Genomic DNA, 25422 nt, shown 5'->3' with positions numbered 1-25422 from the left:
GTAGGAGTAGCCTTTCCAGCCGTTTGGTGAAATTGAAGATTAGCAGATGGAGAACACAGAGGACAAGGTCTGGGCACTATTGGGCAATTTCTCAATCACTAGTCCAGTCAGAACACCTGGCTCCCTAAAAAAAATTAGAGAATTTGGCTTAGTTGGAAAATATCTGGTGTATTCAGGCTAAAGTTATCAATACATTCAAGATCTATATTTTAAGTTTTAGCAGATCCACAAGACATTTTAATGTAACTCAAATTGAATGGCCCAAGTGTAGCTAATGTCAGATTCTTGAAAATGAAAAACTGAAATTGTGGTGTTTCTCTCATGTTTTCTTACTCTCATATTGAAAGGAAAGACTGGGAAAAATATTTTTATCTTTTCCAATTAAAAAAGTTTCTTATTTGCAGGTATGGAGGAAAAGGAGAATGCACTGGGAATCAAATCTGAGTTCTTTTTTTCATTACCTCTCAGGGTAATGTTGGGCAAATGATCTGATCTTTTTTTGGGCCTCAGGATTCTCATCTGTAAAATGAGGGAGCTAGATCCCTTCCAACTCTCACGTCCAACTTTGTGCTTTAGTCTCTTACTTTATTATTCTAGTAACTTTTAGTTTAAACTTCAAAAACAGAATACTGTTTGTTTTGGAGTCGAGGAGGGCAACTTTGGACCAGAGTGAAGGTAATTGCTGCACTGTTCCCAAAAAGCCACAAAAATAACAATAATAATTTAAAAGTCTTTTTATATTCTGGGGTGGGTGGCCTTCTTTCAAAAAAAAAAAAAGAAAAGAAAAGCATTAAGTCCGTACTTTTGTGGTGCAGCCATGGCACTATCGAACTAAACAAGGCTACGTTTTATGGAAATGTGTTGGTCAAGTGTGCTCTCTGTAGATCTTTATCGGTACTGAACGCGGAGCCCTCTCTGTCTAAAGACAAAGACCGCAGCGGCAGGCAGCCTGCTCCCCTCGCGGTCTCGCAGACCCCAGAGTTGTCTTTGAAACCCAAAGCGGCGATTGCCAACCTTCCGACCGACTCCTCTTGCCCTTCGCGTTTAGAACAAAAACAGTGCCCCGCCGCAGTTAGTCACGGTTGCAGTTTTCGGGCATTAGCAGAAGAGTTCCGAGTCCTGCTTTTCAGCTCGCTGCGACGTGCCAGAGAGCGCGCGGAGGAACGATCGGAAACACATTGTCTAGTCCCCGACTCTAAGGCCCCTCGGGCACGTGCGGGGGGGGGGGGCATAAAATAATCATCTATTCTCGTTCCCTTTCAAGAAAAAGCAAAACGAGAGCGGACGAGAGGAGCCCGAGAATACTGCCACGGTAAAGGGGGCAAGGCTTACAATTAAAAGCTGCGATTTTTAAGTCTATTCGGCTCCATTGAATTGAAAGGTCCCAGAGGTGGGAGCGCGAAGGCGGGAGGGGGGCCCAGGCCGGAGGGCGGCTCCGATGTTGTCTACAAACACTAGTTACGCGTAGGTGCCCGCCTGACGCCCGCCGCTTCTGATTTACGGGTAAACAAAGCCTCCTCCCGGGCATCCTCACTGAGCTGCAGTCTGTGCCCGATGTCAAGCCTGGGGATGGTGAGCGTGTCGGAGACGCGCTCGGGAAAAGCTTGGGTTTGGGTGGGCCAAGTTGATGCAACTATCTGCACAGAGCCCTCTTGTCCTGTGGAGAATTCCCCCTCTCCTTAGTCCCCCCACGCCTCTCGGGGCCAGGGCAGAGCCGGGGGCTCCTCCCCGCCCCCCGCCCCCCGCGGTTCCCTGGAAAGGCGCCCGGGTCCGTGCACTAGCCGCGGGCTGGGGCGCCTTTGCCGTGGCGGGGTGTCCGATGGGAGCTCCACCGTCATTTTTTCCATCGGGCAGGGTTGGCTTCGGATCCCCCTTGGCAGCGAGCCCTCCCTCATGGAGCTCTGCACGGATCGCTAGCTTTCCGCCGACAAACGGAACGCGGAGGCAACGGGGGCAGATGGAAATCGAGTCCTGGCTTTATGAGCGCCTCGAAGCGCTCTCCGACTCCAAAGCTCATTAAAAGCGGGGGGCTGGCTTTCTACGGCGCGGGGCCGCCGCTGTAATCCCCGGGTTGGCTTCCACGCGCTACTCCCCCAGGGCAAGCGGACGTGCTCGCCCGACTCAGCCCTTAAGACGGCAGCTGTGGAGTATTTAAAAAAAAAATCCCCGTAACTTTGCAAACAGAAAGTCTACGCGGGGGGGAGAAAGGCGAGGGAGAAAGAAGGCCCAGCCCTATTCTGCGCACGTACGGACGAGGCATCTAATCAGTGTCACTGTCGTAATGAGCTTCCGCAGCGGGCGCCGGCCCCCGCCCCTCCCCCGCCCCTCCGCCCCAGTTTCCCGCATGAACCTGATCGCAGAGCGGAGTGTGTTGTGGATGCAAATGGCGTCTCGCGTCGCCCTAGCCAGACTGCACACAGAGCCGCCGCGGCTGCCGCTGCTGCCAAACGCAGATTTGCAGCCGCAACGTGACACGCGCCGCCGCCCGTGAGAAACGAAAGTGCATGTGGCTCGGCCCCCTCCCGCCCTCCCTCCCTCCCCACCCGGCGGCGCCGAGGAAGGAAACTGCACGAGGTTCCCCGCCTCCCCTCCCCCAGCCGCTTCTCCGCCCCGGATGCGTCCCGAGGAGGCTGCGGGGAGAGGAGCTGGGGCCGAGCCCCCACCTGCGGGGCCCCACGGAGCCCGCGCCCACCGCGCCCACCGCGCCCACCGCGCGCCGGGGCCCGGGCCTCTTCCTGCATGCTCCAGCACGAGCTGCCCCCCGGGCCTGCGGGGCCACCGAGCCTCGAGGGAGCGTTCACCCCGGCCCCGGCCCGGGAGTCCGGGCCGGCCCGCATTGCCTCCCGCCTGGCCCCCGCGGCCCGCCGTCCTGGCTCGCTGGGGCCTTGGCGGAGGCGGGGGCGAGCCCGACGCCCGGTGCCCGCCGGAGAGCCCGTGCGCCTTCCCGAGTGCAAGGGCGGGAGGCCGGAGCCCCGCGGCCTGTAATGGGCGCCCCGGGACTGGAACTCGGCGCTTAGGGCTTTCGGAGCGGGAAGGGCAGGCGGGCGGAGCCGCAGCCGCAGCCCGCACTGCTCCCCTCGGGTCAAGGAGGAAGCCCCGCGCCGCCTCGGGCAGCCCCTCTGTCGGGCACCAGGCCGCTTTCCTCGTTTTTAAAGTGTCCCCCCCGGGGGAGGGCCCCCGCGGCCCAGGCCCAGCCCGACCCTGGTTTTCCCACCCGTTTCCACACCGACGCCCGGCGCGGCTCCTCGGCCCAGCTGGGCAGCCGCCCCGCCTGACCCGGCCCGCCCAGGCCTCCATTCCGAGGCCCCAGGGGCCGTGCTGCCAGGCCCCCGGGCAGGGCTGCACCCAGCCGCACCAGGGCTCCCCCCGCCTGGTCCCCAGCCTCTTCACTTGGGAGGTCGGAGTGCCAGGAGGCCGGGCAGCGTCGGAAGCTTCCTGAAGGCCGGGCTGTGCCCACACGCCCCAGGGCGCCCGCCTTCAAAGAAGGGTCACCCTAAATACCTTCCATTCCTTTGGCCTGCTCTGAGACTAGGAATCAAAGGGAATTCTAGGTGGCCGGAGAGGCCTGGGCCATTTCCATAGAGCGGCGGGCCCGGCCGAGCCATGGGGAGCAGCCGCAGTGGAGTGTGAGCCGTGGCCGGGGTGGGCCCGGTGGGCACCGGAGAAATCACAGGCCACTTAGCAGATGCAGACGCTCACGGGGGCAGCGGCACACTGGTGGCAGATGGTGGCCTTTAATGCAGTATGCCGGTTACCTTCTCTCTAAATGAGGATCCCCCTACCAAACCTCCCAGTTAATTTTTAAAGGTCTCTGTGGGACCAGAAAGCTGTTATTTTAGAAATGCCTTTCTTTCCATTCCTTCCCCTAAGAACAACTTAAGACGTGCCATTCAAACTTGCTGGAGCTTAGACACAGTGGATAGCTACGGTTAGCCTCTATATTCTTTACTAGTGATTAAAGTTGTGCCAGAGGTCTCTTTTGAAAACCTTATCAGAAAGGGGATTTGAGTAATTAAAAAAAAAAGGTTTGTCTCTCTCTCTCCCTGCTTCACTTTAACCTAACCATCTCTGTGTAAACAGGTCAGCTGGTTGTGTGGAAGTAAAGGCTGATTTTTTTTTTTAATACAGACTAGACCCGTCATAGTAAAAACCAGCAGGGATCTTAAGATCATCTAGTCCAGCTTCCTCGATGTACAGATGAAGAAACTGAGGTCCAAAGAAGACCAGAGACTCTACCAAGGTTGGAGAGAATAAGAAGCAAAGCTAGGATCTGAACCCAGGACCTCTAGCTACTATTCTATACTGCCAATAGAAGTCTTTTAAGCAGTGATTTTGATTCTCTCAACACCCTCAATCTATCAACACCAGCTCTGATTGAAGGGCAAGAGCTTCCCCCAGAGCCTCCAAGTCAGGAGAGTACCCATATTAGTGGCTGCTTCATTTCCCACCCAGGAGCCCTACGTTAGACTTCTCCATTATGTCCCCTCCCACCTCATAACTCCCACCTCCTCTCTCACCAGCTTTTTCACATTTCTATTTATGTTATCTTCCCAGCTAGACTGTAAACTTCAGGTTAGGGACAAGCTTTTCTTCTTCTTACTTACTTCCAATGTTTATTGACTGAGCTGAGCTGTTACTATAACAGGAATATGTGTGTGTGTGTGGGGGGGATTGAGATCATACAATTATTTTTTTTAAGGAAATGAAATTAAAAGACTTAACTAGGGTCACAAAACTTAGAGTCTGGAGCCTGATTTGTACTCAGGTTCTCCTCACTCCAGGGCTGTGTTCTATTCACCAAACGCCTTTGCTGCAACATGCTCATAGTCTTGGTATCACATTTAACAGATAAGTAAATTGTACATTCTCAGGTCTGTTTATCCAACCTGATTCCTCTTAGTGCCTTTTCTCTGTTGATTATTTCTATATTTTCATATATATATATATATATATATATATATATATATATACACACACACACACACATAGGTAGATATAACTATAGAAACACAGTTTGTACATAGTTTGAGAATTGTTTCTAAGGACAGTGAGCTTCTTGAAAGCAGAGACTGTTCTTTGTCCTTCTCAGTACTAAGACATAACATAGACATTTAATCCATTCTTGTTGACTGAGGTGACTTGTCTAAAGTCACATATAAGGTCAGTGTAAATTTGATCCTGGAAATTAGTTTCCCAATGTAAAGATTAACAGACTGCCTTCTGTGGAGGGTGGGGGGAAGGAAGCAAGATTAGGGGAAAAATTGTAAAATTCAAACTTAATTAATTAATTAAATTAAAAAAAAAAGAAAATTAGTTTCCCTGTCTCCCAAGACCCAATCTCTGTCTGTCTGTCTGTCTGTGTGTCCCCCCCACCCCCATTCCTCCCTTCCTTACAAAAGATGTGATTTAGGGGCAGCTAGGTAGTACAGTGGACAGAGCACTGGCCCTGGAGTCAGGAGGACCTGAGTTCAGATTTGTATTCAGACATTTAATAATTGCCTAGCTATGTGACCTTGGGCAAGTCACTAAACCCAGTTGCCCTGCTCAAAAAAAATGTGATTTTTTTTGCAGTTTTTTTAAGCTTTTAGTTTATTCCACCAAAGGCATATTATCTACATTATTGATACCTTCTTTCTTTTGTTTTTGGAATAACTTGAGCAGTTATTTCTTATGTGTCACCATTTATTCAGCATAGATTGCTGGCTCATTTCATGGCTAAAATTGATCAATTTTTTTTTTTAAATATGTGGTTGTAAAGAGAGTATTCACTTTTGATTACTTTTAGAATTTTCTGGAACCCTACTCTCCACCCCCCACAGGTCCTTGCCAAATTCTCCTATAAACATTGATCTGAAAATGTTTCCTTTTCCTTTAAGCTATAATTGTGTATGAATAGTAAGATTCTTTTTTTACATCCCACTTCTGGATCCAGGTGTGGCATGACCAAAAAGGACCTTCTAACTTTTATGGGGAGTGTAATGTAGGATGAGATGAAAATTGCAGTTTTCTTCAATGGGGGATGATTATCTTTGTAAGGGAAAGGAATTGTTTTGTGAATGTTAGAAGTGACCTTTAGGGGGCGGCTATGTGGTGTAGTGGGTAAAGCACTGGCCCTGAAGTCAGGAGTACCTGGGTTCAAATCCAGTCTCAGATACTTAATAATTACCTAGCTGTGTGGCCTTGGGCAAGCCACTTAACCCCATTTGCCTTGCAAAAACCTAAAAAAAAGTGACCTTTAGGTTGGATTGAATTATTATGATTTTTTTAAAAAAGTAATCCAATCCAGCAAGACATTATTAATAACAAATTGTACTATATGCAGACAGTGTACTTTATAAATAATGGGAATTCTGTCTATTTTATACTTCCTTGACAAAATCCCAGTATAATGTAAGCTCCTTGAGGATGGTAGTCAGCACAATATCTGGAACATACTTGTTGCTTAATAAATGCTTGATGAGTTATTGATTATTTTAACTTTCCCTTGGAAAGGGAGCCTCATACCTGCCTAAAAAATGTAGCAGGGGGTGGCTAGGTGTCCCAGTGGATAAATCCGGTCTCAGACACTTAATAATTACCTAGCTGCGTGGCCTTGGGCAAGCCACTTAACCCCATTTGCCTTGCAAAGAAAAAAAAATGTAGCAGGAAAGGAAGGTATAAATGAGTGACATTCAGCCAATCCAGATTGAATTTGGTTTGGGATTGTTCTGAAGTACTGTTCACTCTCTCTCTTTTTTTTCTTTCTTTTTTTTTTTTTAGGTTTTTTTGCAAGGCTTTTGAACCCAGGTACTCCTGACTCCAGGGCCAGTGCTTTATCCACTGCACCACCTAGCCGCCCCCACTCTTTTTTAAAAAATGCTTTATTTAAAAAAAAAATGATTATTACTTCCTTAGAATACTCTTCCTCTCCAAATCCTACCACTTTTTGAAACAAATCAGCACTTGGCTGTGTCTGAATATTTATGCTTCATTCTGCTCTGTAATCCCCTATTTTGAAAGATTTGGAGTAGATGTGCTATATATCTATATATATCTATATCTCATTTTGCTCATAATTGATCACTTTGTTAATGAGAACCAACCCTGAAATCTGTGTTGTTTTACTTTTATATTATTTTGTCATTGAATAAATTGTTCTACTGTTCTTACTCTAATCCAAAATGTTCTCTTCCGGAGACATGAGGGAGGCAGGTGTGCTTGTATTGGATCTCCAAGCCCAGAGATCATGAACCAAGGTCTGTGAAATATAACAATTTAGGATGTTTTAGTCCTTATTTTGGGATGAGGTACTTTTTATTCCTACTTCTAATTATCTTTTTTTAGTGCATTATTTTTGAATTTTTCTTTTTTGGATGTAGCTTCATAAAATTGCCCTAGAAATGTGCTTCTGTGATCTGAGATGTATGTTAGTAAGAGTAAGAAAGTAGAGTGAGCAGATTGTAGAATTAGACTGAGAAATGGCATCATTGGAGGGGGGAGGGGAAGAAGGTATCTCTGGATCCAAGGTACCAAGATATCATCAAAAAGAATGCAAGATTTAGATGGAAACAATCTAGATTCAAATCCTGGCTTTGCCTCTTTTTGCTTGAGGTACTTTACCTCTGGAATTATTTTCTCATCTATAAAATTCAAGCCTTAGACTCAGTGATTCCAATTCTTGATTTTTATTGTGTGTGTGTGTGTGTGTGTGTGTGTGTGTGTGTGTGTGTACGCCTCACATGCATGTCTGTTATATTTTTGCTGAATTCGGGACATCCAGTGCTTCCCTGGGGAGCTCATTGAACATAGAAAGTTTAGAGAGGTGGGAAAGGAGAATGCCATGAACCCCAAAGGTAAGGTCTTCCAAGTTGGGTCTGAGACAGGAGTGAAATGGAATTTCCTAGGAAATTGATGTGCTTCAGCAATATGAGAGCCCCAAAGCTGGCTCCCTTACTTTTCTTTAACATGTTTATAAATCAGGACTGTAGTGGAAAACAGCCTTGCAGAAAAATCTCTTGTCTCCTCATGCATGGGGGCAGGTCAATAACAAAAGATGTTAGACCAGAGATAGAAGTTCAGGATGCTAATTTGATTTATTTAATGTATACAGCTTGGGGAGAAGAAGCTTATAAAAATGTTTTAAGCTGGTATCTTTTTTTTTTTTTTTGTATTTATCTACAAGGCTGACGGATGTCTCTGCAGGAAGTCTCAGCAATGAAACCAAGGACTACAAAGACAGAAGTCTACCCTTTTACACTGGGCTGCTCTTATTGTTTTCAACTGCTTTGTGCTTTCCCTGGAGGGAGAGGAAAATCAGACAGTGAGTTTTATTCCTCTTTACTCTTGCTGGCAGAGGAGGTGGTGTTGTTCAGGTAGTGGCATGACTAGACCAGCCTAAGTGTGTGAATGGAGCTCTGATTAGCTTTGGGGTAGAGAGAATTCCCAGTGCTCTTGGCTCCCAATTCTCTTGAGAAAATCCCCACTCAGGCCCAAAGGACAGAGGCTGGGGAGTAGATAGAATGACACAAAATAGTCCTAATGCTTCTGAGATCTTTACTACAGATATCAGGCAGAGTTTTTGATCCCCTGGGCTTGCTTTAAATTAGGAATTTAATTCAATATGCATACTTGAGTGCTTAGTCACATTGAGCGGGACACAATAGAACTATAAGGATATAGTCTTATCCCTCAAGAAATTTAAAATGAAACAAAATCTGCATATAAATAATATTTTTGTTGTTATTGTTCAATGGTTTTCAGCCATGTCTGATTCTTTGTGACTCCATGTAGGGTTTTCTTTACAAAGATATTGGAGAAATTTACCATTTTTTTTCTCTTGCTCATTTTACAGATAAGGACATTGAGGCAAAAAAAGGGTTAAGTGACTTGCTCAGGCTCATACAACTAGTAAGTGTCAGAGGCTAGATTAGGACTCTTCCTTACTCTAGGGCCTGCACTCTCTCTACTTTGCCACAGCTAGCTTTGAATCATTTTAGGTGATCAATATGGTTCCTTCCAGACCAAGATCCTATCATCCAGGATATAGTTAAATGCCAAATTTCAAATACAGTCAAGAAAGTACTCTTGGGGGCCAAAGAAGAGAGAGAAGAACATGGATCAGAGTAATCTGGGAAGACTTTATGGTGAAGGTGGGACTTAGGACTGAAAGAATGGTATTTAAACTGTAAGGGACTTTAGAGATAATTTTAAAAGGATCTCAGGATGTGGGAGTTGGAAAAGACCTAGAAGATCATCTAAGACCTAGAAAACCTAGAAGATCAACTTTTATATTTCTAGTTGAGTGAAGTGAAGCCCAGAAAGGTTAAATGATTTGTCCCAGAGTCATAGAGGTAATTAGTGGCATGGTCAAGTCTGAAATCTCTTTGTCACTTGACTCAGTCCTTTGCTTTCCCCATTGTACCATTCCATTATAGATTACAGACTCAGATTTAGGGCTCGAAAACCTTGGAAGGCATCTAATCCAGTGGCCTCAGTTTTACAGCTAAAAGAAGCTGAGGCTTAGAAAAGGTCAGGAGTGGTCTTGTTGCTGCTTTCCCATTGGGGTATTGAGTATTATCTTATTCTAGGATATCAGAGACAACTCAGCTGGGGAATTTGCAAACTTTCCCAAAATAGTCTGATGAAAGGCAAAATAAAAACCACTCTGGTCTGATCTCTCTTAAGTTCCTGACTTGAATATTCCTGACAGAATAGATTGCCACTGGACTCTGCCCCTAATGGCTAGCTGGCAAACTCTGTTGGCTCAATGACAGAATAGCAGGCTCTCTGTTGGCCACTGATCCCTGCTTTGGTTATTCCTCTGTAGACCAGACTAGAGATCTCTTCTGGCTTGGGTTCTGAACCCCACGGCTACTTCTGCTGCTTCTGGTTTCTGAACATCTTCCTTTCTTGGCACACATCCAAGCCCTATCCAGGAATGACACTCTTCTGGGCAAGTTTCCTTTTCAGTCTGCCCTGGATCTGCAACCCAGAGCTGGGTGATGGTTGACAGGGCACTGTCAGATTGCCCTGGTATGGGTACAGGTGCCCAACCTCCTCTTGATCTTATGTATTGCCTCTTCCTGAGGGCTGCAGTACTTCTAAAATCGTGTGTGTGTGTCTGCTTCAAGCCATCCCCAGTGTCTCCAGACTTCCCTGTCTGTTTCCCTTTTTTAAATGCATCTGGACAGATGACTTACTGTGAATTTTTAATAATTTCCCCATCAGAATTTCTGTCTGTGCATTTCCTAGTTCTGTTTGGAGAAGGCTGTGGTGTGGAACTCACTGCAACGATTCCTATTACTCTGAATTCTTGACTTTTCCTGTTGCTTGTTTTTATTTTTTAATTTTTAATTTTTCCCTATTGGTTTTTTAAATACCATATCGTTATTGTTTCAAATATTCATTCTACTTGCTTCTCTCTCCATCAGTTAAAATAAGCCTTTCCAGGTTTCTCTGAAACTTCCTTTAATTCCCCCTCCAAATGAACATCCTTTATAATAAAGATTTTTTTAAATAAAAAGAAGAGGAGGGGTGGCTAGGTGGCATAGTGGATAAAGCACCAGCCTTGGAGTCAGGAGTACCTGGGTTCAAATCCAATCTCAGACACGTAATAATTACCTAGCTGTGTGGCCTTGGGCAAGCCACTTAACCCCATTTGCCTTGCAAAAAAAAAAAATAATAAAAGGAAGAGGAAAAAACTCTTTAAATTAAAACCAAATAGCACATTAAAAAAATACAATGTTCCATACCTGTGAATTTCTACCTCTTCTACCCCACCCCACCTCTGCTAAAGAGTGAGAAAAGGTGTTTTCTGGTCTCCAGTGCCAAACTTGTTCTTTGCAATTTTATTTACAACTTACTTTCAAAACACAACTTGGGCCATCTCCCACAAAAGGCCTTTTCTGATCCTCACTTCCAGTTATTAGTACTCTTCATCTTGATAATAATTTGCATTTACTTTTTATTTACTCACCTGTGTAGCATCCTCTCTGAACTATCTAGGCCCTGGAGCCTGCTAAAACTCCAAATTCTGGCTTAGGTGTCAATCTTTCTTTTAGCTGGATTCTTTTTTCTTTAAAAGATTCCTTTTACTGGCAAATTACCTGCTGTGGGGGGTGGGGGGAGGGAAGTAAGATTAGGGAAAAATTGTAAAACTCAAAATAAATAAAATCTTTAAGTAAAAAAATAAAAACTAAAAGATTCCTTTTCTTTTGAATTCACCTGCTTTGTTGTTATTATTCAGTAGTGTCTAACTATTCATGATCCCATTGGGAGTTCTTTTCTAATTCCTTTTCCACCTCATTTTACAGATGAGAAAACTGAGGCAAACAGGATGGAGTGACTTGTTCAGGGTCACTAGCTAGTGCCTGTCATCTACTTTAGAGGCAGAATAAAGGTGTATTTTTTTCCCCCTTGATTCTTTTATCAAGTTCCATTTTAAAGTTTAATGACATGAGCTGAAACTAGCCAAAGCATTTAATTCTTACAATACACATAAGGTTCTTCAAGCATTCTTAAGTAACAGTGAGGACCTTTCATAGTTAGAAAGGATCTAGGGTTGTAAGCTTCATAATGACAAGGATCTTTTTTTTTTTAAATCCCAACTATATTTAATGGGATTACACAAAATAGTCACATAATTAAAACTTGTAAAATCAAATTGTTGAATAGATTAAAATGACCAAGAATTGTTACCAAAGAATAGGGTTAAAAGGCAAATTGAAAAAGATGTAATTTCAGGTCAATAATCTTTGCTACTGGGGAAACTAAAAGCTGATGGACTGCTTGAGCTCAATCTTTTGTTTACACTGAATTTGACATCAATAGGTTGAACTTCCCTTCTTCCCCAACCCCCAATAGGAGCCATCTGACTGGCAAAGGAGGCATAAACCAGGTCCAACCAAACAGTGTGTGCTAATCAGTTACCTGTGAGTGGCTGCTACAGTCCTGCCTAGACAGAAAGTAAAGTGAGAAGTGTAGCCAGTAATTAGGGACATAGGATTTCCTTGCCATGGGGATACCTATGAGGTATCACAAAGATTTAAAATTTTGCTTTTCCAGGCCACAACTCCTGCAGTTGTCTAGATTCTCAGAGTGTCCCTGTCATTGTCTGGAGGCCAAGATCACGTGGTACACGAATGCTTTCTTAAGGGCAGTCACAACTAAGGGAAGTCAAGGAGCTAGGTCATGCACTTGAGATTAATTTGTTACTGATTGAAACAGGGATTGATGAAAGATACATAGGATATAGAATGATGAAAATAATAGTTGAAATTACAAAATGTTAGAATCAAAGAATTTTCTCATTGAAAGGGACATTATAATAACTGATAATTAGGTCTAGAATACTAGAAATAAATAGTATTGGGTTCTTTCATTTTGTAGATGATATTAAGGTCTAGAGAGAAAGAGCAACTTCCCCAGATATGTGTGTGTTTGTGTGTTTGTGTGTAAGAAGAGACTGAGGCAGAGTTCTGAGCCAATGGCACTTTATTGAAGGGTCCATGGTCCCGTCTAATGAAGTAGATCTCAGGCCTTCCTCACAATCTGAGCTGGTTTATCCTTACAGAGCCCTACTTTTTTTATAGGGTTGGCATCTAAACAGTCAAGAAAAGCTATCTCAAAAACACAGTAATTTCACTGGTTGACATATGATGCATGATAGAATAACCAAAACAATATGTCAGCAAGGTCACAGGTTGGTCAGAGTACAAATATTTTTGCTGACTAGGTGGTCATAAGATGGATGGACTTTTTAGGTTAGAAGGAGATGGTGCAGGCTTTACATCCTGATTAGGTGGTCATAAGATGGTCACTTGCTTATTACAAGAGAAAATTGCCTAGAGGTACAAAAATAAATTGGAGAACTTTCAATGTAGTTGAATTACCTCTGCCACACTGGGATTTGTCACCAAGACAAGAAAAAACAAGGGTGGAGAGCCTCTAGCTAGCTTCCTGTGATTATACAAGTGATCTTGCTATCTATACCTCACAGCTCTGGGGCCTAATATACAGAATTTATAATCTCTACCCCTGTGGAATCATATCAGATTGATTGATATTGATTGGAATAGAGTGGGGTTCCAAATGAATTAGTTTTCTCACATAGGTATTTCCAGATGTCCAGTCATTACATTATTTAAATGTACCTTTGACTTCTTGAATGGTAGCTGGGAAATCTTCCTAGCTCCCCAGTGTTATTTTCCATTTAAATGAGTGAATAGTCTGTGAATGGGAGTTGGTTAGAAATGGGTTTCACATACTTCAGATAGAAAGGTCAGTTTCCAAGGAGAAAAATGGTTAGTTAATTTAGCAGAATTATACTATGGCTTAATATAATCACCCTAGTGAAAAGAGACATAGTACAAACTATTATTTGAAAATGTGATGGATGTATTTGGTTTACCCATTTAACTGGGGGTAGCAAATAGTAGAAAGGTGAAGCTTCACTTGTGTTGTGAACAGCAATTTTTTTATCGATATTTTATTTTTCCAATTAAGTATTATGAAAATTTTTCAACATTCATACCCTTACATATTTATGTTATACAATTTTCTTCAAACTTTCCTTCCCCTCCGTTTCCCTCAATGGCAACTAGAATAGTGAACATTATACATGTATATTTGTGTTTAACATGTTTACATATCCATTATTTTGTATATGAGGATTTAGGACTAAGAGAAAAGAAAGAAATCCATGGGAGAGGAAGGAAAAACAGGAGAAATTTTATAAAAGTGAACATGGTATTCATTCACATTCTGGTTTTGGTTTTTGTCTAGATGTGAATGCTGAGAGGAGCTGCATCCATCTTAGTTGATCAAATCACAATGTTGTTAATATGTATAGTGTTCTCTTGGTTCTGCTTCCTTCACTCAGCATTAGTTCCTGTAATTCTTTCCATGCTTCTCTAGGGTCCAACCATTCATGGTTTTTTAATAGAATAATAGTACTCTATAACGTTCAAATACTATAAGTAGTTCAGCCATGACCCAATTGATGGATGCCCCCTCAATTTCCAGTTCTTTGCCTCTACAAGAAGAGCTGCTACAAATATTGTGGAACATGAGAAACTTTTCTAATTTTTTATGATTTCTTCTGGATATAGGCCTACTATTGATATTTCTGGGACAAAGTGTATGATCAATTTCATTGCTTTTTTTTTTGTAAGTCTTTTTTCAAGGCAATGGGATTAAGTGGTTTGCCCAAGGCCACACAGCTAGGAAATTATTAAGTGTCTGAGGCCAGATTTGAACTCAGGTACTCCTGACTCCAGGGCTGGTGCTCTATCCACTGCACCCCCTAGCCGCCCCTTGTTTCATTGCTTTTTGAGCATAGTGAACAGCACATATTAACTAGGGTTCATGGATCATTGTTTTAATTTTTTGTCTTTCTTTCTGGAAGAATAAATGTCATTGCTGACATCTTGACTTGCAGGTGAATTGTATTTAAGTGAGGCAAACTACACTAAGTAATTGTTCACATTCTCTCCTCTAGAATCCAGTGGCAAGACTTAGGTCAAGGTGACTGGAGATGACCTTGCCCTTTTTATTTTATTTTATTTATTTTTTAAATTTATTTTTATTAAAGATATTTGAGTTTTATAATTTCCCCCCCATCTTGCTTCCCTCCCCCCACCCCTCCACAGAAAGCACTCTGTCAGTCTTTACTTTGTTTCCATGTTGTACCTTGATCCAAATTGGGTGTGATGAGAGAGAAATCATATCCTTAGAGAAGAGACAAGAATTCTAAGAGGTAACAAGATCAGACAATAAGATAACTGTTTTTTTCTAAATTAAAGGGAATAGTCCTTGAACTTTGTTCAGACTCCACAGCTCCTTAACTGGATACAGATGGCACTCTCCTTTGCAGAAAGCCCAAAATTGTTCCTGATTGTTGCACTGATGGAATGAGCAAGTCCTTCAAGGTTGAACATCACTGCCATGTTACTGTTAGGGTATACAGTGTTTTTCTGGTTCTGCTAATCTCACTCAGCATCAGTTCATGCAAATCCCTCCAGGCTTCCCTGAATTCCCATCCCTCCTGGTTTCTAATAAAACAATAGTATTCCATGACATACATATACCACAGTTTGCTAAGCCATTCCCCAATTGAAGGACATTTACTTGATTTCCAATTCTTTGCCACCACAAGCAGGGCTGCTATAAATATTTTTGTATAAGTAATGTTTTTACCCTTTTTCTTCATCTCTTCAGGATATAGAGCCAGTAGTGGTATTGCTAGGTCAAAGGGTATGCACATTTTTGTTGCCCTTTGGGCATAGTTCCAAATAGCTCTCCAGAAAGATTGGATGAGTTCACAGCTCCACCAACAGTGTAATAGTATCCCAGATTTCCCACATCCCTTCCAACAATATGGATCATATTCTTTATGATAAGTCCATCACAAAAGTTACTTCTGTATTTTTCCACAGCTGCCATTGCTGATCGCAACTCCCTCCTTTTGTATTTCTCCACTACCAAGTACTATATTTTCTCTCTCCTTTCACTCTGACTCTGCTGTAGGGTCACTGAGTGGCGCAGCAGACAGATCCCTGGCCCTGGGGCCAAGAGGTCCAGAGCCCCCTTACCACCCCTTAGGCCCAGGATCCACCTGGCCCTATGGTACCAGACAGGCCATCCAATCCCAGCCCCTTGCAAGAAGTAAAAAAGAAAATGTGTTTTATCTGACCACTCTCCCCCCATGGTCCATCCTCTCCTCCATCACTCACATTCCCCCCCTTCCCCCTGTTTCCCCCCTTCTTACTCCAGATGTCTATACCCCATTGAGTATATATGCTGTTTCCTCTCCTAGCCACCTCTGATGAGAGCGATGATTCCATCATTCCCCCTTGCCTTCCCCCCTTCCATATCATCCATATCCATATATCCAGAAAAATCTTATTATATGAAATATCTTGGCCTATTCCCCCTCTCCTTTTTCTTTCTCCCATTACTTTTCCCTTTTTTCTATTGACTCCATTTTTACACCATATTTTATCTTCAAATTCAGCTTTCTCCTGTGCTTCAACTATAAAAGCTCCTTCTACCTGCTCTATTAACTGAGAAGGTTCATATGAGTATTATCAGTGTCATTTTTCTATACAGGAATACATGTAGTTCATCATCATTAAGTCCCTCATATTTCCCCCTTCTCCTCCAATCTCTATGCTTCACCTGAGTCCTGTATTTGAAGATCAAACCTTCTGTTCAGCTCTGGCCATTCCAACAGGAACATTTGAAATTCCCCTGGTTCATTGAAAATCCATCTTTTTCTCTGGAAGAGGACATTCAGTTTTGCTGGGTAGTTGATTCTCAGTTGCTTTCTAAGCTCTTTTGCCTTCTGGTATATTGTATTCCAAGCCCTAGAGCTTGTAATGTAGTTGCTGCTAAGTCCTGTGAGATCCTGACTGTAGCTCCACGGTATTTGAATTGTGTCCTTTTGGCTGCTTGTAATATTTTCTCTTTGACTTGGGAATTATGGAACTTGGCTATAATATTCCTAGGGGTTGGTTTTTTGGGATCTCTTCCTTGGGGGGATCGGTGGATTCTCTCCATTTCTATTTTTTGCCCTTTGCTTCTAGGATATCAGGGCAATTTTCCTGTAGTAATTCTTTGAAAATGATGTCAAGGCTCTTTTCCTGATCATGACTTTCAGGTATTCCAATAATTTTTAAATTATCTTTCCTAAATCTGTTTTCTATATCAGTTGTTTTTTACAATGAGATGTTTCACATTTTCTTCTAATTTTTCATTCTTTTGGTTTTGAAGTATTGATTCCCGATTTCTCGTAAATTCATCAATCTCCCTGAGTCCTATTCTTTGTCTGAAGGATTTGTGCTTCTCAGAGAATTTTCTTATCTCTCTTTCCATCTGGCCAATTTTGCTTTTTAAAGCATTCTTCTCAGTAACTTTTTGAACTGTTTTATCCATTTGACCTAAGCTGGTTTTTAGCATGCTATTTTCTTCAGCATTTTTGGGGATTTCCTTGACTAGGCTGTTGACTTCATTTTCATGTTTTTCCTGCATCTCTCTCCTTTCTTTTCCCAGTTTTTCTTCTAACTCCCTCATTTGATTTTCAAAGTCTTTTTTGAGCTCTATCATAGCCTGAGCCCAATTTCTATTTTTTCTTGGAGTCTTTAGATGCAGGAGCTTATGCTTCCTCATCTTCAGACTGAGTGTTTTGATCCTTCTTGGGCTCATATGCAAAATATTTCTCAACGGTGTTTCTCTTTTTTCTCTGCTTGCTTATTTTCCCAGACTAAGCCTGTTTTGTGGGTGTTTCCTGAGCTTTTGGGACACTCCCACTAGGATCTCAGTGTGTAAGGTCCTGTGCTCCCTCCTGGTCTGTAAATGACCATAAGCTCCCCGCTCTGCCAGGGGGCTGAGGTGGGGGGGGGCCCTGCTCTTCTTTTGGGGGGCCTAGACGGTGATCAGGATCTGAATGTGGTCAGAGCCCCAGAGTCCTGTTCCAGGGGCAGAGGACAGAGCTCTGCAGTTTCTCTCTTCACTCCCCTCCCTAGGTTCAATGGGCTCATGCCCTGGGGGGTCTTGCTTACCCTTACTCTTCTGCCTGCTTCTGTTTCCTGGATCTGGACTGCCTTGGCCATGCTGCTTGCTGTGTGCCCTGAGGGCTGGGCTTCACTTGCTTGCTCTGTCAGAGGTCCCCCAACTGTTCCCTCACGGTGTGTCCCTTGCTCCCCGGGGTATAGCTCAGGAAATTCCTGCGCTGCTGTGAGCTGCCAGGAGCTGAAGTTCTTTTGCTCTGGCAGGCCACCCCTCTGGCAGGCTGCCCCTCCAACCCCGGGGAGCAGGGCCTTTCTGCTCTTTTCCAGGTTACCCTGAGTAGAACTGCCTCACTGGGTCCCTCTGTGGGTTCTGTCTCTCGAAAATTTAGTTAGAGTCCTTAGTTTCGAAGATTTATGAAAGAGTGAGTAAGACAGGATAGGCTCTTGTTGCCATCTTGGTTCCACTCCACATTTCTTTTGATCTTGGTTACAGTGGTTGACTTTGCCCTTTTTAAGCAAAGATTTCTCCCAGATCTTAGTTTGTCTGAGGCAACACCTATTCAGTGTTTTATAGCAGCCTAAGAAATTCAACAAAAGATGATCTAGTTTGCCTAATGAAAAAAAAAATCAAAGGGATTGGGTGGGGGTGGGGTGTTTCTGACCCGAACAAAAATAAATACTATTTAAACTCATTTTGAACCATCAAAATCCATTTTTCAATATTCTAGTATACTTATACTAGAATATTGAAAAATGCCTCAGGGGAAATGATATGTGGAATGGAAGGAGGTCTGTAAGTGGAGGGGAAGTTTTTGTGAGGGTATTCAGAATGACCAAGTTGATATCTTTTTTTTTTTTTGAGGTGGGGGGGGGAGGTTTTCAAGACAATGAAGTTAAGTGAATTGCCCAATGTCATTCAAATAGAAAAGTATTAAGTATCTGAGGCTGTATTTGAACTCAGGTCCTCCTGACTCCAGGGCCAGTGCTCTATCCTCTTGGCCACATAGCTGCCCCCTACCAAAGTGATATCTTAATTCATGGATAGAAGAAAACTATAGAACGATTGCTGTCCACATTTGTTAGGGTTTAGCAATGGCTGAATCAGTGAGCTTCCTTAAGAGGTTCTTTGGTGGCACAGTGAATGAAATACTAGTCTTGGAGTCAAGAGGATGGAAGTTCAAATCCAACCTCAGATATTTGATACTGTGTGACCTTGGGTATCATTTAACCCTGATTGCTTCACATCCAAGACCATCCTGATTCAGATCTAGCCATTGGATCCAGATAGTTTGGGAGGAGAAAGTAAGACTGGTAACTTAGCACAGCACTCCCTTGCTCAAATTCATTTCATGTGCTTATCATGGCATCACCTCCCTGATGTCATGGTCCTCTTGGAGAACGAGGGACAAAACTTTGCCTCAAAACATGTCTTTTTCTCTCTATCTCATTTATACATGTGTGTGTGTGTATGTGTGTGTATATATACATATTGCCTAATGTCATGAAGATAAAAGATCACTAAATGTCAGGTTAGTGTCAGAAGAAATTCAAAGTAAAACAACTTTAATATTTCACCTCACAACTTGAAAATTGGAAAGGATTATGTAATACATGAAGCATGCTTAAAACTGATTTGTCATTACTATACTAACTAGTGTGACAAACACCAATTAGACAAATGCATGCAATCAAAATTTATTAATTAACACATGCAAACAATACAAATATCAACCCCTCCAGGAGCAAACTACAAACCTGACTCCTATAGGTCCTTCCTGGTAGACCTGACTCATAGTAGAGCTCATGACAAGGCTCCCTTGATAAGGTCCTCAACTGTAGGCTATGTATCTTCATCTAAGATGTACTTTGCCAGGTCTTCATCAATCAACTCTACTCTTGAATGAACATGGGATGCTTAAATCTCAGCATTCAGAGAACATATAGTAGTAATTTCTGGTGACTTCTCAGCCTCTGATTTTTTTTAATGGTTCTGACTAAGGACATTTATAAGCCATGTCTAAGTTCTGATGGGTGATCAATTATCTAAGCTTATAATGAAAGAATACTATTAATCAAAGCTTTAATTTCCTCACATCATTAGTGAATGTTCATCAGTTATTTCCCAAATTTGGAAAAGCATCTAGATGGCACAGTGGTTGAGTGCTGGCCCTCAAGTCAGGAGGACCTGAGTTCAAATGTGACCTCAGAGATTTACTAGCTGTGTGACTTTGGCAAATCACTTAACCATTATTTCCAAATCTGTATCCCCATATTTTTGGGTTTCTTATTTTGTTTCACTTTCTATTTTGACAATTATTTTATTTTACTTTTTAAAATTTGTTTATTTATTTAGAATTTTACAATTTCCCCCCATTCTTTCTTCCTTCCCCTCACCCCCCACAGAAGGCATTGACAATTATTAAAAAAAAAAAACTAAGTCATTGTGACTATCCAGGGCTATCTCTAGTAGTCCTGATTCATATTTGGCCACTGGATCGAGATGGTTCCAGATCACAAAAGGAGGCTGGTGATTTAGCACACCATCCCCCCCTTCAAATCTAATGCATATGTATGTCATGGTATCACCTCCCTGACATCATACTCTTCTTCGAGAATGAAGGATGAAAATCATCATCATCATCATCATCATCATCATCATGATCATTATGGTCACCAAATTTGGAAGACCACATTGTGCAACCACATTATGAGTATGTATACACCATTGTCAAACTGTACTACTCAAGTCCTTTTCTTGTAACAGGAAAACAATTTATGTAACAACTTCTTAATCTGAATATAGAGACTTAAAATAATGTAGTTCATTCAATTAGCTTGCTTATTTCCACTATAGATTACAAAAAAACTAGAATTACCAATGTTAGAAGGGCCCATTAATAATAGCGTTGATGGACCCTTGAATTGACTCAACTGTTCTGGATATTAGTTCAAAATTATTCAAGAAAAGTTTAACTAAACTCTTTTTCCCTTTGACCCAGCAATCTCATACTGCTTCAATGAAAGGAATGAAGATTCAACATATATTAATATAGTCATAGCAGGTAATTTTTGATAGCAAAGAACTGGAAACCAAGTGGGTGCCCATAAATTGGGAGATAATTGCATATGAATGTATTCCTGGATAGGTTAATTAATAATAATTGATTCAGAATTCATTCAGACTATTCATAATAATGAAGTTGAAGCTTAAATACTTTGTCCATATAATGAAAAGACAGAACTCATTGGAAAAGACTGATGCTGTGAAGGATTGAAGGCAAAAGGAAAATGGGACAGCAGAGGGTCAGATGAATAGGTAGTTGTCATGGAAGCAGTGAACATGAGGTCCATGAGGTCATGGAGAGTCAGACATGGCTAAACCACTAAACAACTTAGATAGAAGCCCCCATTATTTTTATGCAAGAACCCTTGAAAAACTCAGCCCCTTTCACTTCCTAAGTGAGGTAGATGAGAAGGTACAAGAGGGGACTATGAGATGGTATATTAGAGGATGAAACAGTGGCCTCAAGGTATTACTTCTTGAGCTATCGCAGCAACCACAAGTATACTACCAGGATGGTAAGAAGTCTGTGACCATGGAACAAATGTGATGTGCCTATCACTAAGAACAAGATTTGTGACATCCTCCTTTCCTGTCCCTTGCTTTACTCCTACTTTTAAGGTTTTCGGAAAGATTTCCAAGTCTGTATCCCCATATTATTGTTTCTTATTTTGTTTCACTTTCTTTTTTGACAATTGTTTGAAAAGAAACTAACCACTCTTTGTAAGTACTGATTTGTGTATTTGATTTAATCCATGGGGGATGTATGGATATTAAATATAGCCTGGAGGAAGGCTATAATCTACTAGGTTCACTGAGAGGTAATCTATAGATTCTGTTGTTGTTCTACTAGGAGTCCCTTGCACAAGTCAAGGCCCTCAAGCATCAAAAGAGATTTTAATCATTTATTTTTATAGCTTCTCTAAAGTTAAGATAAACCAAATTCTTTCATTGAAGAAGGGTTTGTATATGATCTACCTTAGTTTTCTAAGTCAATTACTTAAGTTTGTTCTTCCCTTAGCTAGTTTTTAAAGTGAATCTCCTTCCAAAGGTCTAGAATGGAAGGTTTTTCTTGGAGGAAGCTCATACCTGAAAGGAGGAAGACCTGGAAGATGCTCAAAAAAAGTAGGAACCAAAAAGAGGGCATAATTCGCTTTGCTCATTTGAAACATTGCTCAGGGGTGGCTAGGTGGCACAGTGGATAAAGCACCAGCCCTGGAGTCAGGAGTACCTGGGTTCAAATCCAGTCTCAGACACTTAATAATTACCTAGCTATGTGACCTTGGGCCATTTGCTTTGCAAAAGCCTAAAAAAAAAACCATTGCTCAGAGGGCTATAAAACCATGCCTACCCTTTGGCAGAGCAGTACCACTGCTCGGTCTATATTAAGAAGAGATGAAATAGAGGAAGAAAAGAATCTATATGTGAAGGAATATTTATAGCAGTCTCTTCTGGTGGTGGGGAGCTAGAGATTGAGGGGGATGCCCAGTGGTTGGGGAATGACTGAACAAATTGTGATATGTGATGGAGATGAAATGATGCTTTTTTATGGGAAATGATGAACAGGATGCTCTCAGTAAAAAACGTACACAAGCAGATACAGTGGGAAATGTCCCTTATACAAAGTAACAGCAGCATTGCAGGATGATCAGCTGTGAATGACCTAGGAGAACTCTGAAGGACTTATGATAAGGAATTTTTTCCCAGCAACCTATTACCTAGGAGAACTCTGAAGGACTTATGAGAAAGAATGCTATCCATCCCAAACACAGATCTGATGGTGTCTGAATACAGACTGAGGTATACTTTTTTTCACTTTGTTTTTCTTGAGGTTTTTCTTTTGTGTGTGTGTGTGTGTGTGTGTGTGTGTGTGTGTGTGTGTGTGTGTGTATGGGGGGGTTCTGTGTTTACTTTTACAATATGACTATGGTTACACATTTTTAAAATTTATTTTAGGTTTTTGCAAGGCAATGGGATTAAGTGACTTGCTCAAGGCCCTACAGCTAGGTAATTATTAAATGTCTGAGGCTGGATTTGAACTCAGGTCCTCCTGACTCCAAGGCTGGTGCTCTATCCACTTCTCCACCTAGCTGCCCTAGTTATACATTTTTAACCAACACCAAGTAACTTGCTTTCTCAATGAGAGGGAGTGAGGTAATAGGGACAGAGAATTTGGAGCTCAAGGTTTTAGAAGTAAAAGTTGAAACTTGTTTTTGCATGGAACTAGAAGAAAAATAAATAACTAGCTTTGCTCACTAATACTTCATCTTCTGTTCTATGAATAATTAAATTTAATCAACATTTATTTGTTTTTCAATCATGTCAGTTGTGTCTGACTCTTTATCACCCCAAAAGGGGTTTTCTTAGCAGATAGAGGTGGTTTTTGCCATTTCTTTCTCCAGCTCATTTTACAGATAAGGAAACTGAGGCACAGAGTGAAGTGACTTGCTCAGAGTCACATAGCTAGTAGGTGTCTGAGGCCAGACTCAGGAAGACAAGAACTCCTGACTCCAGACCTAGCTACTTTGTCACCAGATTGCCCAACATTTATTAGGTATCTATTCTATGTGTCAGACACTGTGCTAAGTGCTGATCTACAAGTAAGAAAAAAGAAAGATAGTCTCTGACCACAAGGAATTTACAACCTTTTTTTTCTTTTTTAGTTTAGAATCTAGTAGTGTCAATCAAACAAAACAAAACAAAATAAAATTATAACAAAGAAAAGTTGAACAAAAAGTGTTCTATTCAATGACCTCATATCACATACCATTCTGCCCTAGCAGTACCTCATCTCTGCCAAGAGGAGTGAGATTCATTTTCTGTTCTCCAGGACTATTTTGTTTTGTTTTGTTTTGTTTTATTTGTTATAATTAGGAATTAAATAAAGAAGGATAAGGCAGAAGGGTTATATGACCAGAAATGATTGTACTGTAAAAAACAAATGCACCATTAAAACATTTTTATATAAAAGATTTATTTACAATATTTTGTTATATCTTTTTTTTTTAGGGTTTTTTTGCAAGGCAAATGGGGTTAAGTGGCTTACCCAAGGCCACACAGCTAGGTAATTATTAAATATCTGAGGTTGGATTTGAACCCAGGTACTCCTGATTCCAGGGCTGATGCTTTATCCACTGCGCCACCTAATCACCCCTTATTTGTTATATCTTAGTGGCAGCTAAGTGACACAGGAGGACCTGGGTTAAAATCTGACTTCAGACACTTGACACTTAATAGTTGTGTGATCCTGGACAAGTCACTTAACCCTGATTGCCTTGAAAAATAAATAAAACATTTTATTTATAATAACTTAAAGAGCCTTGTGTTGGCTGGTACTAAATTGGTTTATTGTGACTCTATGAGTAGCATTTTCATCAAGGCAACCTAAAGAGGGTTGGAACAGAGAGCAGGGAATGTAGGTGGACCACCCTGTATGACTTGGATCCCTCATTTAGAGCCAGAATACTTGGCTGGGTTCAGTTACGCTTAGAGGGAAGCCAAAAGAGGATGGCCATATTTGGCAGTAAGTTCTTAATCTATATAAGAACCTGTTGAGACTAGTTCCCCAATAAGGGAATATGGAGATGTTATCAACCTATCCAATTTATACTAACAAGAATCTAGTATTGGTTCAACTTTATCAAAGCTGTTCCAGAGTCATTTCAAATTTGAGTAGACAGTCAATGATGATCAGATTCTGCACCCCCTACCTTAGTACATTCTATCTTAGTAATCAGGAGTGAATTTTCCCAGATCTTGTACTTCTATTTATTTGGCACCAATTTAATTAGGTAGAAGACATTAGGTGGGCAGGGTAAACCAAAGGGACTAGTCAGTAGAATATCAATCAATCAATAATCTTTTATTAAATATCTACTATGTGTCAAAAGGAAGACAGAATAGAAAAGGGAGAAAGCCCCTGCCCTCAAGGACCATAGATTCTGCTGAGCAATGGTCAGGGGTAGAAATCCAACTTGTTCACAGATAAGGAAATGCAGAACATATATATGTATATACACAATAACAGGATATATATATACACATATATGTATATATAATATATATTATATATACATATATATGTGTGTGTATCTAGCCAAATGAACACAAAATAGTTGGGTAGGGAGCACTAACAATTAGGCCAAACAAAAATGTCCTTTTTAAATTAAGCTGAGGAAGAAAAGCATTTCAGAATGGAGAGGTGGCAGTTAGAAAGATATGGATGGATGGGCCTGTTTCCATGTTGGAGGTATCTCTTCCCACAAACAAAAATCCAGTTCGGAGTAAATAAAAGAGACTTTTAGAGCTATTGGAACTCCTAGGATCATAGACATAAGGGCTAGAAAGGACCTTAGAAATCCTTTAGTCCAGTATTGTCATTTTACAGGAGAGGAAACTGAGGCCAAGAAAAGGGAAGGAATTGCCAAAGATTATACTGGTAGTCAGCATATCACTGACCCAAGAGTGTGCTGAACAAACTCAGAAAAAGTGGGTTGTTTAGTTTTCATGTGAGCATTTATAACCTTGTAGCAAAAACTGCAAATCATGGCTTGATTGATTGTTTTGTAGAATGTCTAGATTTAAAAAATGCTGGAGAAAATGTTGATAACATCAATTTTACTTAAAAGTATATCGTAGAGGCGGCTAGGTGGCACAGTGGATAAAGCACCAGCCCTGGAGTCAGGAGTTCCTGAGTTCAAATTTGGCCTCAGACACTTAATAATTACCTAGCTGTGTGGCCTTGGGCAAGCCACTTAACCCCATTTGCCTTGCAAAAACCTAAAAAAAAAAAAAGTATATCATGTGTGAGGCAGCTAAGTAATGCAGTGGATAGCGCACTGGCCCTGGAGTCAAGAGGACCTGAGTTCAAATTCG

At 41.8% G+C, this 25422-nt stretch overlaps 1 protein-coding gene and 1 long non-coding RNA gene across 2 annotated transcripts in view; one reads left to right on the top strand and one right to left on the bottom strand.

The window, feature by feature from the left end:
• Positions 1-2449, bottom strand: part of BCOR (BCL6 corepressor) — a 145144-nt gene extending 142695 nt beyond the window's left edge. Inside the window, exon 1 of the mRNA XM_074214177.1 lies at positions 2351-2449. The gene's annotated coding sequence lies outside the window, so the exon portion shown is untranslated. The remainder of the gene's footprint in view (positions 1-2350) is intronic.
• A 519-nt stretch (positions 2450-2968) lies between these two features.
• Positions 2969-25422, top strand: part of LOC141506948 (uncharacterized) — a 63817-nt gene continuing 41363 nt past the window's right edge. The window contains exon 1 of the long non-coding RNA XR_012474035.1: positions 2969-8299. This is a non-coding gene — a long non-coding RNA (uncharacterized LOC141506948). The remainder of the gene's footprint in view (positions 8300-25422) is intronic.

The sequence above is a fragment of the Macrotis lagotis genome, chromosome 1, assembly GCF_037893015.1.
Source record: "Macrotis lagotis isolate mMagLag1 chromosome 1, bilby.v1.9.chrom.fasta, whole genome shotgun sequence".
Taxonomy (NCBI): domain Eukaryota; kingdom Metazoa; phylum Chordata; class Mammalia; order Peramelemorphia; family Peramelidae; genus Macrotis; species Macrotis lagotis.
This window is presented reverse-complemented; position numbering and strand designations above follow the sequence as displayed.